Consider the following 15,767-nt stretch of genomic DNA (forward strand, 5'->3'; position numbering starts at 1 on the left):
GAGACCCCTGCCCCTGTGGGGTTTTAGAGCTGCCACTTCAATGGTGACTTCTCACTGGGCACTGCCATAAGACATGAAAGTCTACAGGCTTTGTACCCACTCACACATGTCTTCCTTGGACAAACTTGTTCCTGATCTTCCAATCTTTCTCCTTCTAAGCCCCTGATGGAGCACCCGTTCATTTCTCACTGCCAACGGTCCATATATATTCATATCTCAACCCACTTCCACTTCTCTGTCAATGGAACAGGAACAGGTGAGTGTGTGGCTGGAAGTTCTATGGAGTTAGGACATTTTCCTTCATCGCCGTCTTTTGGGGCTATGCTGGAGCTGAAATGCAGCAATAACCCAATTTTGGCTAGCACCAGTATATCATGCTGACCAGTCTTTGAACCATAAACCAGTCCCAAGTCTTTCGGTTGATCATAAATCACCCCAACAACCAACAGTACCGCCACCACCACCACCACCACCACCGACACCACCATGATGCCATAATTGTGAGCTCAAGGACGGGTTTCACTACTTCCAAAGTCGATGACAGGGTAGACTGGGCCTCCTGTTCCTGTGCTTATTTATGTCTTCCAGATTGGCTGAGGCCTGAGTCAAATTAGGTGCCTCCAGAATGTCATCCTGAGGGTATGTTTTCAAGAGCCTAATACCAATGCTCTCAGCCTAAGTCCCTCAGGAAATGGAGCCTGGAACTTAAAAAATAATAAATAAAATATATATGTTACTACTGTATTAGAGAGTCCATTAGAAGAGAAGCAGGGTGAGGGAAAGGGTGTGAGCAGAGAAAGAGAGGCTTTGCAGAGGGTGTTGGTAAACAGACCAATGCTTGGTATACAGTGGGGTTCATTGCTCAGTCTCACGGGATTATCTCCCAAGGGGCCATATGAATCACTTCATCTTCAGACAACCCAACTGTGGGAAGTAAGCAGTAAAACTATATTTGCTGGCTGGGCACAGTGGCTCACGCCTGTAATCCCAGCACTTTGGGAGGCCGAGGCGGGTGGATCACAAGGTCAGGAGATGGAGACCATCCTGGCTAACACGGTGAAACCCCATCTCTACTAAAAATACAAAAAATTAGCCAGGCGTGGTGACGGGCGCCTGTAGTCCCAGCTGCTCGGGAGGCTGAGGCAGGAGAATGGCGTGAACCCGGGAGGCGGAGCTTGCCATGAGCTGAGACCACGCCACTGCACTCCATCCTGGGCAACAGAGCAAGACTCCGTCTCAAAAAAACAAAACAAAACAAAGAAACCCCAAAAAACTTGCCAGCCCCTGCATCCAATTGGTGAAACATTTGCCCCATGAGCTGGTAACTCACCTACCTTTCTGAGTTGCATAGACGTGGGTCCTTGAATGTATCTAAATAGCATCTCAGCATCACAAGCAAAGCCCTGCATGGGATTAGTGGTAATGTGGCAGGGACACAGGGCAAAGCGCAACGTGTTCGCAGGTTACAGCCCCGTGAGTTTGGTTGGAGCCATGCAGAGTTGGTTTCTAAAGTAGCTACTGGGCAGAAACAAGTATCCCAAGGCCCTGGAAAGAGCTAAGGTCAAGAAGATCTGAAGAAGTTGAATGTATGAAACAGGTTTTACACCTCTGTCACTTTCCTTCTCCAGATCCCACTTTTTCTTTCTTTCTTTTTCTTTTTCTTTTTTTTTTTTTTTAAGATGGAGTGTCACTCTGTTGCCCATTCTGGAGTGCAGTGACACGATCTCAGCTCACTGCAACTTCTGCCTGCTGGGTTTAAGCGATTCTCCTGCCTCAGGTTCCCAAGTACCGGGGTGTACAGGTACCCACCACCACCCCTGGCTAATTTTTGTATTTTTTGTAGATACAGGGTTTCACCATGTTGGTAAGGCTGGTGTCAAACTCCTGACCTCAAGTGATCCACCCATCTCGGCCTCCCAAAGTGCTGAGATTACAGGCGTGAGCCACTGCGCCTGACCCTCTTTCTTAATTTTTGTTGTTCTACTAGAGTATGTGTCCCTGCTAGTAGCTGTCATTTGCAGTACTGGTAATGCATGCTCCCTCTGTCCTTCCTTCTACCTGCCAAATATATTACGTACTAAAAACAAAATTGTAAAATAAGCAAAGAGAGTTTTTGTCCTCTTCTCATTTCCTACTTTTTTTTCCTCTCTTCATCCTTTTGAGATTGTCTCCCCAAGATATCCTTCAGCTTAGTACAACAGATATTTATTATATGCTTTTTATGAGCTTGGTATTGTGCTACAGAATAAGAATGCAGAGATTAAAGCTGTGGCCCTTTTCCTGATGAACTCAAAGTCTATCAGGCGAGAGAAAATGGAACTGGGCATTTCTCGCATCCAAGTTCTCCTGTCTTAAAGAATGAGTAGAGATTGGTCCATCAATGAATGATGGGAAAGGCCTTCCAAGTAGAGAGAATCACCTGATCAAGGGACAGGGGCTAGAACAGTGAATGGAGAGAACTGCAGTTAGTTCTGGGTTACTTGCATAAAACGTGCTGCAGTGAGAGGTTAGTGACTGGTAGATCACATGGGATTTTTCATATCATAATAAGAAATCAGCTCTGTAGGCCAGGCGTGGTGGCTCATGCCTGTAATCCTAGCACTTTGGGAGGCTGAGGCTGGCAGGTCACCTGAGGTGAGGAGTTCAAGACCAGCCTGGCCAACATGGTGAAACCCCATCTCTACTAAAAAATACAAAAATTAGCTGGGCATGGTGGTGCATGACTGTAGTCCCAGATACTCAGGGGACTGAGGCAGGAGAATCACTTGAGCCCAGGAGGCAGAGGTTGCAGTGAGCTGAGATCACACCACTGCACTCCAGCCTGGGCGACAGAGCAAGACTCCAACTCCAAAAAATAATAATAATAATAATAATAATCTCTTTATTCAGTAGGTGATGGTAATTCACTTTAAAATTTTAAGCAGAAAGGATCACTTAGAATTACCTCCTAAATACATGACTCTGGCTAAAAAGTGGAGAATCAGTTTATAGCAGTAGGGAGACTAGACTTAATTGCTGTACCACTGGAGTTGTCCAACCAAAGGATGATGAAGGTCTGAACAAGTTACATGGTGATGGGGGGTTAGAAAGAAATAGCTTAGAGATATTGTAAGTACATGGGGACATAAGTAGGATTTTGTAGTCAATTGGATATATAGATTGATGTGAACAGGGGTTTATTAGAAAACTTGAAGGTTTCTGATGAGAGCTTCTAGATGGATGTGGTGCGATTAGCTGGCATTAAGGATACAAGAAGAGGTATAGAGGCTTGGCAGAAAAGATTGCATAATTAGTTTTGGATATGTTAATATTGACATCTCATAGAACATTCAAGTGGACCTGGGAGGCGGAGGTTGCAGTAAGCCGAGGTCGCGCCACTGCACTCCAGCCTGGGCGACAGAGCGAGACTCCATCTCAATCAATCAATCAATCAATCAAACACCAGCAAGCAGGAGGGGACAAGGCTAACTGTAGGACTGACCTAGGCTGAGGTCTGCTGGGGTGGAGGCACTGGGAGAATGAGGTTGCAGGGTACTTGAAGCAGCTGGGGGAGAGGGTTCAGGCCAGCAGAAAATTAGAGCAAACTGAAGAATCATGAGCTAGGAGTATGAGACTGAAGGGAAATTATTAAATAGGAAGGAGGAAACAGAGAGAGCTGGAATCATAGATTGTGGCCAGAAAGTAAAATATGAGGTTCAGATTATTCTTAACTGCACAGAGCCCCCACTGCAATGCCACCCCACCCCCCACTCCTCACCCCAGGCCCCATTTAGTACCAGCCCTAATTCCTCTTTTCTTCTTCATCAAATTGTATTCATTCTATATCTCATGATTTTAAAATCCTGCTAAGTTAATTTGGCTAATCTGTTTAATTCATAATATGTTGATGGATAATGAATGCTTGATATGTTATCCATCCCAGAAAATAGACTCCTAATGATAATTACTTAAAACAGTACTTCTTATCTAGGGATGTGTCAGAGTCACCTGTGGTGCTGTTTAAATACTAAGCCCCTCTGGGCTTCACCTTATGAAAACCTGATTCAGAAGCCCTGGAATGAGCACTGGGCATTCATATTTTTGCAAATTCTTCCATTAAAGAGACAGATCCTTGGGAAAGAGATGAGGGAATAGATGAGTGTTCTTCTAGTTGCTCAAACCAATAACTTCCATATGTAATTGATGTTAGCAATTACTGTTTTTGCCTGTCCCTGAAGCTTTTCTATTCCCCATCTTCTGATTTTGCATTCATCCCTGACCCAACTTGCAATATCCCTAGGCAGCCAAGGTGACCTTTCCCTCTGGACCCAGTGGGAGACATGACCTAAGCAGAGTCAACTGGAGACTTTCTCTGAGACTGAGAAATAGATCTGGAAGCCATAGTTTACAGTGATATTGCCAGTGTGATGTAAAGCTCAGGTTACTGGTGCCATCTTCCCAGATGCTGGCAGAAGCCTGTCTTTAGAACAAAGCCAAGCAGAGGTAAGCAAGCATGGCATAAGTGCCTGGTTGAGTCCCTGTCCCTGATTCTGGTTTCTGAAGTTCTTCCTTCAGTCCTGCTGATACAGTTTGGCTGTGTCCCCACCCAAATCTTGAGCTGTACTCCCATAATTCCTATGTATTGTGGGAGGGACCTGGTGAGAGATAATTGAATCACTGGGGCAGTTTCCCCCATACTGTTCTCGTGTAGTGAATAAGTCTCATGAGATTTGAAAGTTTTATCAGGGGTTTCTCCTTTTGCATCTTCCTCATTCTGTCTTTGCCTGCTGCCATCCACATAAGAAGGGACTTGCTCCTCCTTGCCTTCCACCATGATTGTGAGGCTTCCCCAGCCAAGTGGAAACCATAAGTCCAATTAAACCTCTTTCTTTTGTAAATTGCCCAGTCTTGGGTATGTCTTTATCAGCAGCGTGAAAACGGACTAATACACCTGCACGCTGTCCCAGTATCCTTTCCAGCTATCAGAGGCAACAACACAGATTTCAGTCACTTACAACTGAAAAAGTTCTGATTAATATATAGACGTCGGGCAAGTTTTTCCTAAGTACATCAACCTGCTATTTGTTTCTCTAGGTTCATTCATCTGAACGTATATGAAAACCTTAGACAATTCCATGCCTTAGACTATAGCAGAATGGAGTAGAACTTCATTACTGTGCCTATTGTACAGAAAGACCAGTTTGATTTAGAGGGAAAAAAATGTAGATTGTAAAATGTACCTTACCGGAAGTATTATTATATTCAAGAAAAAAAAAACTGGAACTAGCTTAAGACTGTTCTGAGGATCTGTTTTTAATGAAGAGTTTGGAAAGTAGAGTCACATGGGAGGGAATTTGGACTTGCAGTCTAATCTTGGTCTTCCCACTGTTCAACTATATGATTTTGGGGTGAATCTTTTGAGCTCTCTAAGCCTAGTTTCAACTGTAAAATGTAAATTTTATTACTCTAGATTTTTAAAACTCAGCTTTCAATTATTCAGTGTAAATGGATACTTTTTCAAATGTTTAAAATTACATGAAGTTTGTTGGTTTCAATTTAAATGCTGTGTCTTCTACCTTTTCATAATTTTTAATTTGCTAAGCAAACCTTTTCGATAAACACTGCTGCCTAGTTGCAAGGTGAATATTTGCAAATTAGGGTCCGAGTCAATGAGCTTGGGATGTGCCCAAGTGAACAGGTGGGCTTGGTGCTATCACAGAGGGAACGGTGAGAAAGCTCTATCAACAGCCAAAAGCTGTAGGTTCACCATTGCTTCTTATTCCTCCTTAAGGCAGAGCTATAGAGGAGAAGCTCAAGATTTCCCTTTAAATTGTCCCCATGAGATAATTAAATACAAATCCTTTATTTCCTAGGAAGGCTCCCATATGGGTAAAAGATGTGAAAGATCAAGGCAACATATGTGAAAATGTGTCAAGTAGAAAGAAAACTCACTTATTTGAACATCTTTAAAAATCAAGATAAGAAAGAGAATACCATGGGAGTCATAAAAACTTAGCTCTAGGCCAGAGAAATGTTGCTTTTAATTTTTATATAGTAGAAGAAAATTTAGTGCATGAGTAACATTTCATTAAAATGTATACCTTTAAAGATGTATATTGTCACATTTGAATGGGGGGGACAGCAGAAGGTAATTTAAACTGCCTGACATGCTGATTTAGCATTTCTGCAGTGAACAGCATCTGCCACTTGGAATAACATTATATAGGAAATCTCTTTAAACACAAATATGGTGTTGATTTCTAAGGAAGAATATGAAACAGGGGAGGGAAAAATAACCCCCCACCTTTTATATTGACCCACCTTTTAAGATTTTTCAAGGGGATTATTGTGTTATATGTGCCCGAGCATGACTGTCTAAACATCCCATCACTGTAGGCGTTGATATAGACACAAACAAAAAGCTATGAAAACTGAAAGTGAGAAATTCTCCTGTAACTTTTCAAACCCAAACACTTCAACTGAAATCCTTTTGCTTCATGTTGTGATTAAGGCTCCGACATTATTTGCAGTGGTTTGATTTAATTATAACATTCAAAATTCCTATAGGCATTTATACATATATTGGCACTGTCCTTTGATTTAGAGTTTAGCATGTTGTATGGGTAAAAATAAGCCACTGGAAAAAAATATAAGACTATTTGACAAGCATGCTGAGCTTTAACTGGGTACATCTGACTACATTTGTTCTTTGATTTGAGTGGTATTTCAACCCTGGCTGTATGTTAGAATTACCTGCAGGACTTTTCTAAAAATGCAAATCCTTTAGACCAGATAAACTGGAAACTCTGGGGGTACTTTTCAAAGCCCAGCCCTCCATGCTCCACAGTTCTGGGACTTTTTAATCTCTCAACCTTGACCTTTTCCCGTCTCTGACTGTTCTCCCTTCTCTTCCTTCTTCACATGGCCCAGACCCACTGCCCCTTCCTTTTAATTTGCTAAGCAAACCTTTGCGATAAACACTGCTGCCTAGTTGCAATGTGAATATTTGCAAGTGAGGGTCTGAGTCAATGAGCGACAGGTTCATCATTATCCTCCCATCATTATCTTCCCCATATTCACAGCAAAACAATTCCCCACCACTTCCATACTTGATATTTTCTACTGCCATGGAGAGAAAAGGCCAAGATTGTTGCTGCTGGAGACTAGTCCCAAAACTGAATCAGGCCATTTATGCTGCCTGGTAACTTCCTTAAGAGATTTCCGTAAAGGATTTCTTTCTATCAGCAGAGAAATATTTATTGAGCATTCACTCTTCAGTGTTCTAGGTACTGGAAATACAATTCCAAACACGAGAGATGGGGCCCCTGACTTCAAGGAGCCTTCGTGGATAGACGGAAGCACACGGTACACATAGACAAATTAGTGAATGTGCACATGTAGGGGCGGCCGTGCACTATGAAGTAGTTAAAACAGGGTGGTATGGGGGATACAGTTTGGATCTGTGTTCCCACCCAAACCTCATGTTCAGTTGTAATCCCCCATGTTGGAGGTGGGACCTGGTGGGAGGTGACTGGATCATGGGGGTGGATCCTTCATGAATGGTTTACCACCATCCCTTTGGTGCCGTTCTCATGATAGAGTTCTTATGAGATCTGGTTGTTTAAAAGTGTGTGGCACCTTCCCTGCCCCCGCTCTCGCTCCTGCCACGTGAGATGTGCTGGCTTCCCCTTGCCTTCCGCGATGACTGTAAGTTTCCCATGGCCTCCCCAGAAGCCAAGCAGATGGCGCAGTGCTTCCCGCACAGCCTGAGGAAGCCTGAGCCAATTAAACCTCTTTTCTTTATAAATGGCCCAGCCTCAGGTATTTCTTTGTGGCAGTGTGAGAATGAACTAATACAAATAGGATGGTGTGGTGAGAAGGGACCAGCGGGTTTAGGGCACTGGTGGCATTTTCTCTAAGAATGCCCAGGGAAGGCCTCTTGGGTGAGCTGATATTTATTTATTTATTTTTATTTATTTATTTATTTATTTTTTTGAGTCAAAGTCTCTCTGTGTTACCCAGGCTGGAGTGCAGTGGTGCAATCTTGGCTCACTGCAACCTCCACCTCCCAGGTTCAAGCAATTCTCCTGCCTCAGCCTCCCGAGTAGCTGGGATCACAGGTGTTCACCATCATGCCAGCTAATTTTTGTATTTTTAGTAGAGACAGGTTTCACCATGTTGGCTAGGCTGGTCTTGGCCTCCTGATCTCAGGTGATCCACCGGCCTCAGCCTCCCAAAGTACTGGGATTACAGGCGTGAGCCACAGTGCCTAGCGTGAGGTCATGTTTTAGTTAAGACCTGGAATGTGAGGAGAGGGTCTTGGAAATATCTAGGGAAAGGAACAGCCACTGCAAAGGCCCTGACAGAGGAACAACCTTGGCCTGTCTGAGGCACAGCAAGGAGGCACTGGGGCTCTGGGATGGTACAGAGAGAAAGCAGGAGATGGAGGCCAGGTGCGGTGGCTCACACCTGTAATCCCAGCAGTTTGGGAGGCCAAGGCAGGCAATGACTTCAGATCAGGAATTTGAGACCAGCCTGGCCAACATGGTAAAACCCAGTCTCTACTAAAACTACAAAAATTAGCTGGTCATATGCATGCATGTAATTCCAGCTACTTGGAAGGCTGAGACAGGAAAATCACTTGAACCCAGCAGGCAGAGGCTGTAGTGAACTGAGATGGTGCCACTGCATGACAGAGAGAGACTCTGTCTCAAAAAAAAAAAAAAAAAAAAAAGTAGGGGACAGAGACATAGAAACAGACCAGGAGGCAGAGCATCAGGGGCCTCCTAGGGCATCGTAAGAATTCCTGATTAGATTCTAAACATCAAATTGGAGATAGGAGACCAATGAGGAGTGATTTATGGTAATAAAAACAATCTTTAATAACCTTGTAAAGAGATCATTCTGGTTTCCATGTACGTCTGCTTTAACTGATGGTGACTGAAGGATGGAAATGTTCTTTTCCTAACACGATGCCCTTTCATTATAACTTAAGCTGGTCCTCGTTTCTTACAAATCCCTTATTTCCTTGGATTTCTCCACTGCACCCTCACTGTGCTGCCTTGTCACTTACAAGCTGGGCCTGCCCAATGTGTTTACAAAGCCTCTCTTCAGAAATATACCAGATGTGCTCAACAGAGGCATCATTAATAGAAACCTCCACTTCAAAACATCGTATGAAGAACCAGCAATCAGCCCTCCAACGTAAATACCTCCCATTTCACGGTATTACAGAAGGAGTGCAGTTTACTAAGCATGCCTTCCTTACAGGAAGTTCAGTAGCTGTAAAAATTTTTGTTCAGTTTCAAACATTTCACTGCTTATTAATTCCAAAGATCGGAACGCTGTGTTGTTGCTGCGTTTGGGGAGTTTAGCATATCAGGAGAGAAGCTGTGCTTACGATGGAGTGAGTTGGAGCATACTTCTATAGAAACTTGCTGGAAAACACAGAATGATTGGAGAAACGGTGAAAAACTTCCGTGAAGATGTAAACGGTACTCCGTCACCCAGTTGTTTGCAGTGCATTGGGAGCCTTGCTTTACCCTGGTCAGGGGTTTCCAAAGGTGTTCCTTTCAAGCATGGAAAAATCCATTCATCCCCAGATTATGTATAATATTTGTTAAGGTCTAAGCAATGAGAACACAGAAGAAGGAATGCTGAGTAAGACAAAAGGAGCCCAATGCGTGTGTCAGCCACAGACCCTGGCTGTCCACTCCATGGGTATTTGGATTCACTTCACTGTGGGCCACCCCAGCGTTCCTGTTTGCTCCACATCCCCACTCCCGGCTGCATGCACAGAGCAGGACCAGCCCAGCAGCAACAGCTCCCATCGCCTCAAGCCCTTGGCCTTCTAGCCCTCAGCTTGTGGAAGCCCAGGGAGGAGTTTCAAGCAGGGGTACTAAATGATCTGAAGACAGCTTCTTTAGGCCTTATTTTCCCCATTGGCCAGCAGCCACTTGGCTTCCTGCTGTCACTCTTGTGACAATGACCTACAAAGGTCAACACCTCCTCCGAAAGGCCATGCCCTCTGCATTCTCTTCACGTCTTGGCTATGCCATTCGGCCAATCACTCACTCCCTTCTTTTATAAATATTCTCTTTTCTGGAGTTCCATGGTCTCCATCTCTCCAGGTTTTCATTCCCATGCGCTACCCGCCTCCCGATTGTGGCATCTCTTGTGTGCCCTCTCTTGTCCATGCACCCGCCGTGGTCGGTGTCTCTCAGCATTGTGCTCTTGGCGCTAACTTCTCCTGACTTTACACTCTGACCACACCAGAAAAACCTCTTCCACTCCACCAGCTTTAGATACACCTCGCTCGATTGATCCCCACGTTGTCACCTCCATCCAGAGCTCTGTCCCATGCTCTGGGCCTACGTATACTCTTGGCCCTGGTGCATCCTCATACGGATGTCCCAGGTGCTACAAATTCAGCAAATACTTCCCAGACTGAATTCATAATCATCTTGTCAAGGCAGCTTCTCCTTCTCTGCTTTCTGTCTTGAATGATGCAATCACATGTAAGAAGCTGTCCGAGCTGGCATCCTACCTATCATACCTCACCCCTCTATCTCCTTCATCCTCAACATCCCATCAGCCACTCAGTCCAGCCTTCGCGACATCTTTCTGTTTACTCTTCTCTCCTCTCCTCCTGCCCCTGCCTTGACTCAGATCCTTTCTCCTCTGCTGCCTGGGTCAAAGCCTTGGTCAACTTGTCTCCCCACCTCCAATCTTTCTTCGTTCCAGTTCATGTTTCCAGTGCAGCCAGGGTGATGTTTCTACAATGCAAATGATAATTTGCCCCTCTGCTGAAATCTGTGTGTGGTCCTCTACACTAGCCCCCTTTGCCTTGAGGATGAACTGAAATCCCAAACCTGACTCCATAGCTCTTCATGATCTGGCCGTTACCTACCTCTCTCCCTTATCACTCCCTGGCCCTTACCCTAAACCCAACCCTAAGAAACTCTCAGTGGCTTCTTACCCACCTTGCTCTCACTTCCTGCACAGCTGTTCTGTCTGCCTCTACAGCAGTTCTCCAGCCACGCCCCTTTTCTACTTGACAACTTCAGGTCTCATTCTAGAGTTACCTCCTGCAAGAATTCCTAAATACAGACAAAAAATCATGTCTCCTGTTAAGTATAGACACTGGTGCAATTAGATTCGGGAGATGGGGGCCCTGCACCCCATATTTTGGAAAGAGTCCAGTGTCGTGACGACAAAACTGTAGTTGAATTTATAAGTCCAGAAAGGGAGCAAGGGGTGTTGGAGGTCCCAATTTCTTGGTCGTAGTGAAGGTGGGGAAGATTTGACAGGGATCTTACACAGATTCAATGACCCAAGAGAGAGACCTTTACAACCTGGAGGGGCCAGATTGGCAAGAATATGAAGCATCTCAATGCCTTCCTGCATGGATATCCAAGAAAACACGTGCATTGTACACAGAGTCATACATCCAGTGACTCTCCTGCCTACAAAACTTTGGCAAATTGATGTGTTCCCAGAACTTAGGTCAAGCCAGGAAAAGAGAGAAAAATTATGACTTAACTGAGAAATAACAGAGCTTCCCTGGTGAAATGGGAGCTCAAAAAATAAAGTCAAATTAAAGACAAATAGAACGCATTTCTTATAGTTGAGAGTTGTGAACTGAGATTTGTATTGCCCTGCTTATTACCCTGAAGAGTAATCACCTGTTTACCTGTTTGCCTCTAAGGAGACTTTCTAAGTGCCTCATGGTGATATACCTTTTGCTGGCTAATAGCATTGATTCTGGTTGATAATGATCGATAAATATATGTAAAAAATGAATAAATTTTTAAGACCAAAAATTTGCCATAATTAAGAACTCTGAGAATCTCGGTCTGCTGGGCACAGGCAACTAGGGAACAGTGGGTTGCAGTCCAGGTACATATATGGCGCAATGGGATTGCAGGAAGAAACAATTAAAATTTGTGCTGGGAGTCTAGGAAGGCATGGAGGATGTGACATTTGAACTTAGATGTGGAGGTAGGCAACAGGTCTTGACACCCATTTGGATCCCACGATCAGGCCTAACTAATGAATTTATACACTATCTCCACTGAAGGCCAACAGAAAAAGAACAAAGATGGGGGCCTTAGGAGAAGGTATTTGCAAAGAACCTAACAGGTAGTGGGCATTTGACAAAGTCTGAGTTCATCTTTCCCCATTCACCCTTTCCCGCCTCCTTATACTATATCATCTCTCCATGACTTACATTTGCAGAATGGATTACAGCTCACAGACTGTGTTCATTTGACCCTCTTATGTAACAGCGTATCTCCAAGGTTTAAAGAATGGTTTCAAAACTCAGGAGCCAGAAACTTCAAGCTAGCTTTGCCCTACTTTCTCTAACACAGGCTTGTTCTGCACTGTCACTTAATGCAACATATGGTTGGTGTAGAGTAAAGACTAAATATGAGGACCCTGCACTTCGCACATGTAAAAACCTTACTCAAGCCAGGGCCTGATCAGAGGAGCAGCAAATGTCTTTATTCTTGGGCCCCGTTCATTGCACCTTGACAAACCTTCCTGATTCTCCACCCTTCCTTCTCCTTCCTCTTTTTTTCCCCCTTCCTTTCCTCCTTTCTTCTGGCTCCGTCTCCCTCACCTCATGTGGCTGTGGAAAACTTTCTAGCTGTTGAGCATTAGCCCTAGCTGTGATGACCATGAACATCCAGCGAAGGGTTTTTCTGCCTCGCTCTACATCATATTCATCTGAGGAGATATTTTTTTAAGGAGATGCTCATGGCCTCATCTCAAGAGATCTGAAATCAAATATTCTGGGATGCAGCCCAGGCATTGGTATTTTTAAAATGCTTCCCCAAGAAATGCTAAAGTGCAGTCAGTATTGAGAATCACAGATCTAAATTTTCCCTCCATATCTTAATTTCTTTTTCTATAAAATGAACTCATTGGCCTGAAAGCTATTTTTAAAAAAAAACTTTAAACTTTCTAGGTGTGAAATATCTCCCAGAGACCTAAAGGCATATCAGATCAGTGGATGGATCACTGCAGAAAGGTTTGGGTGGGACTGGGAGTTCAAGGTGATGGGGGGTTAGGGATGTTTTGCAGGTAACATGGAAAGGGAGAGATGGACTAGTGGGTTCTAATAACTTTTTTGTTCACTTTAAGTTATGATATTTCTGACAGTAGAAGGTTTTGTGTTTTTGTGTTATTTTGTTTTTCCTAAGAGGAACAGTCCACACTTTCTTTGAAAAAAGTACATTTTCAATCATATACTTGGACATCTGATGTGATTCAAATTCTCTGGTTGTTTTGTGTTGTTTTAATATGGAGTCAGAGCCAACTAACCATTTTATAGAGCTTCCCAATCTCTCCTAATTCTGTGCATATGACTATTTGGCAAGAATAAGAATTAATGTTTCCTGGAGGCACTTACTGTAGGCATTTTAAAGAAGATAGGTGCTCAGTGCTTCTTGGTGTTGCCAGATTAGCAGTATATCCTGGTAAATTCAAGAGACCTCTTTCCATCCTAATCTGTGACAGTGATAACAGAGGGAAACACTTTGTTTGTTTGTTTGTTTGTTTGTTTGTTTGTTTTGAGATGGAGTCTCACTCTGTCGCCAGGCTGGAGTGCAGTGGCACTATGTCAGCTCACTGCAACCTCTGCCTCCTGGGTTCAAGCGATTGTCCTGCCTCAGCCTCCCAAGTAGCTGGGATTACAGGCGCCTGCTACCACGCCCAGCTAATTTTTGTATTTTTAATAGAGACAGGGTTTCACCATGTTGGCCAGGATGGTCTCCATCTCTTGACCTTGCGATCCACCTGCTTTGGCTTCCCAAAGTGCTGGGATTACAGGCATGAGCCACTGCACCCAGCAAACAGGGAAACACTTCTAAAGCCAAGGGGCTTATATAATCCCAGCCTCTGGTATTTGCAGGGGTTTGTATTTGACATCATTGTCTAGAATCCTACTCATCAGCACAACTCTAATTAACATGCGAATGAGTATTAAGTTGGGGTTACTACAGACTGAGCAACTACTTCACTTGGGGCTCAGCAGGTTTCAAAAAGCAACATGCCTCACTGATAAAACATTCTACTTTTTGAGTCATCACATAAATGCTCAGAAAGCAAATAATTCCACAAAGAAAGCACGTTGTGAAAATGAACCCACTTACCAAAAAAAAGGTAGTCTTCAGTGTCTGTATTAATCAGTGATCTCCACTGAAAGAGAACCAATAGTACATACAGTCTTGCACCACATAATGGCATTTTGGTCATCAACAGACCACATATATGAGTGGCCCCAGCAGATTATAATGCCATATTTTTACCTTTTCTATGTTTAAATACATTTAGATACACAAATACTTAGCATTGTGTTACATTTGCCTATAGTATTTGGTACAGTAACATGCTATACAGGTTGGTAGCTGTGTTAGTCTGTTCTCATGCTGCAAATAAAGGCATACACAAGACTGGGTAATTTATAAAGGAAAGGAGGTTTAATGGACTCACAGTTCCACATGGCTGGGGAGGCCTCACAATCATGGCAGAAGGTGAAGGAGGAGCAAAGGCACGTCTTACATGGAGGCAGGCTGGAGTGTGTGTGCAGGGGAACTGCCCTTTATAAAACCATCAGATCTCATGAGACTTATTCACTATCATGAGAACAGCACAAGAAAAACCTGCCTCCATGATTCAGTTACCTCCCACTAGGCCCCTCCCATGACACATGGGGATTATGGGAACTATAGTTCAAGATGAGATTTGAGTGGGGACACAACCAAATCACATCAGTAGCCTAGGTGTGTATTAGGCTCTACCATCTAGGTTTGTGTAAGTATACTCTATGCTGGTCCCACAATGACAAAATCACCTACAGACACACTTCTCAGAACATATCCCCATTGTTAAGTGGCACATGCCTGTATACAGTCACCTCCCTGTATCCATACTACAACTGTGGATTCAACCAACCATGAATCAAAAACATACTAAAATGATTAAAATAAAAGGTAATAATATGGCAATAAAAATAATACAAATTTAAAAAGCAATACAGTATAACAACTATTTACCCAGCATTTACATTGTATTCGGTATTTTAAGTAATTGAGAGATGATTTAAAGTATAAGGGAGGATTACATAACTTATATGAAAATATTATGCCATTTTGCAGAAGGAATTTCAGCATCCTCCAATTTTGGTATTCATGGGGGTCCTGGAACTAATCCCCTGTGGATCCCAAGGGACAACTGTATACAGGAAGAAATGTATTATGAGAAATTGGTTCATGCAATTATAAAGACAGAAAAGTCCCAAGATCTGCCAGCAGTGAACTGGCAACCCAGGAAAGCTAGTGGTTTTGAGGAAAGCTAAGTTCAGTTCAAGGACAGAGAACCTGGGAGAGCTGTTCATATAAATCGCAGTGTGTGGCAGGAGAAGAAGAGATGAGATGTCCCAGCTCAATCAGTGAGGCAGAAAGAAAGGGGGCAAATTCCTCCTTCCTCTGCTTTTTTGTTCTAGTCGGGCCTGCAGTGGACTGGATGATGCCCATCTACATTGGGGAGGGCCATCTGCTTTCAAGTTCACTGATTCCAATGCTAAGCTCATCTGGAATCACCCTCACAAATGTACCCAAAACAATGTTTAATCTGGGCACCTCATAGCCCAATCTAGTTAACACAAAATCAACCATCACAGTGTCCTTCCCCCCTTGCCAGTAAACAATCTTTATGGGAAGCTCACCAAGTTGTAGCATTGTGTTTTCCTTTCTTCCTCAGCATCTCATCCTGAATGCGCCACT

At 43.6% G+C, this 15,767-nt stretch overlaps 1 protein-coding gene across 1 annotated transcript in view; it reads left to right on the forward strand.

Moving 5' to 3' along the window:
* CELF2 (CUGBP Elav-like family member 2) overlaps nt 1–15,767 on the forward strand; it is an 867,789-nt gene that overhangs the window by 297,467 nt on the left and 554,555 nt on the right. The window lies entirely within an intron of this gene.

Source organism: Pan paniscus, chromosome 8 (genome assembly GCF_029289425.2).
Source record: "Pan paniscus chromosome 8, NHGRI_mPanPan1-v2.0_pri, whole genome shotgun sequence".
NCBI classification, from domain to species: domain Eukaryota; kingdom Metazoa; phylum Chordata; class Mammalia; order Primates; family Hominidae; genus Pan; species Pan paniscus.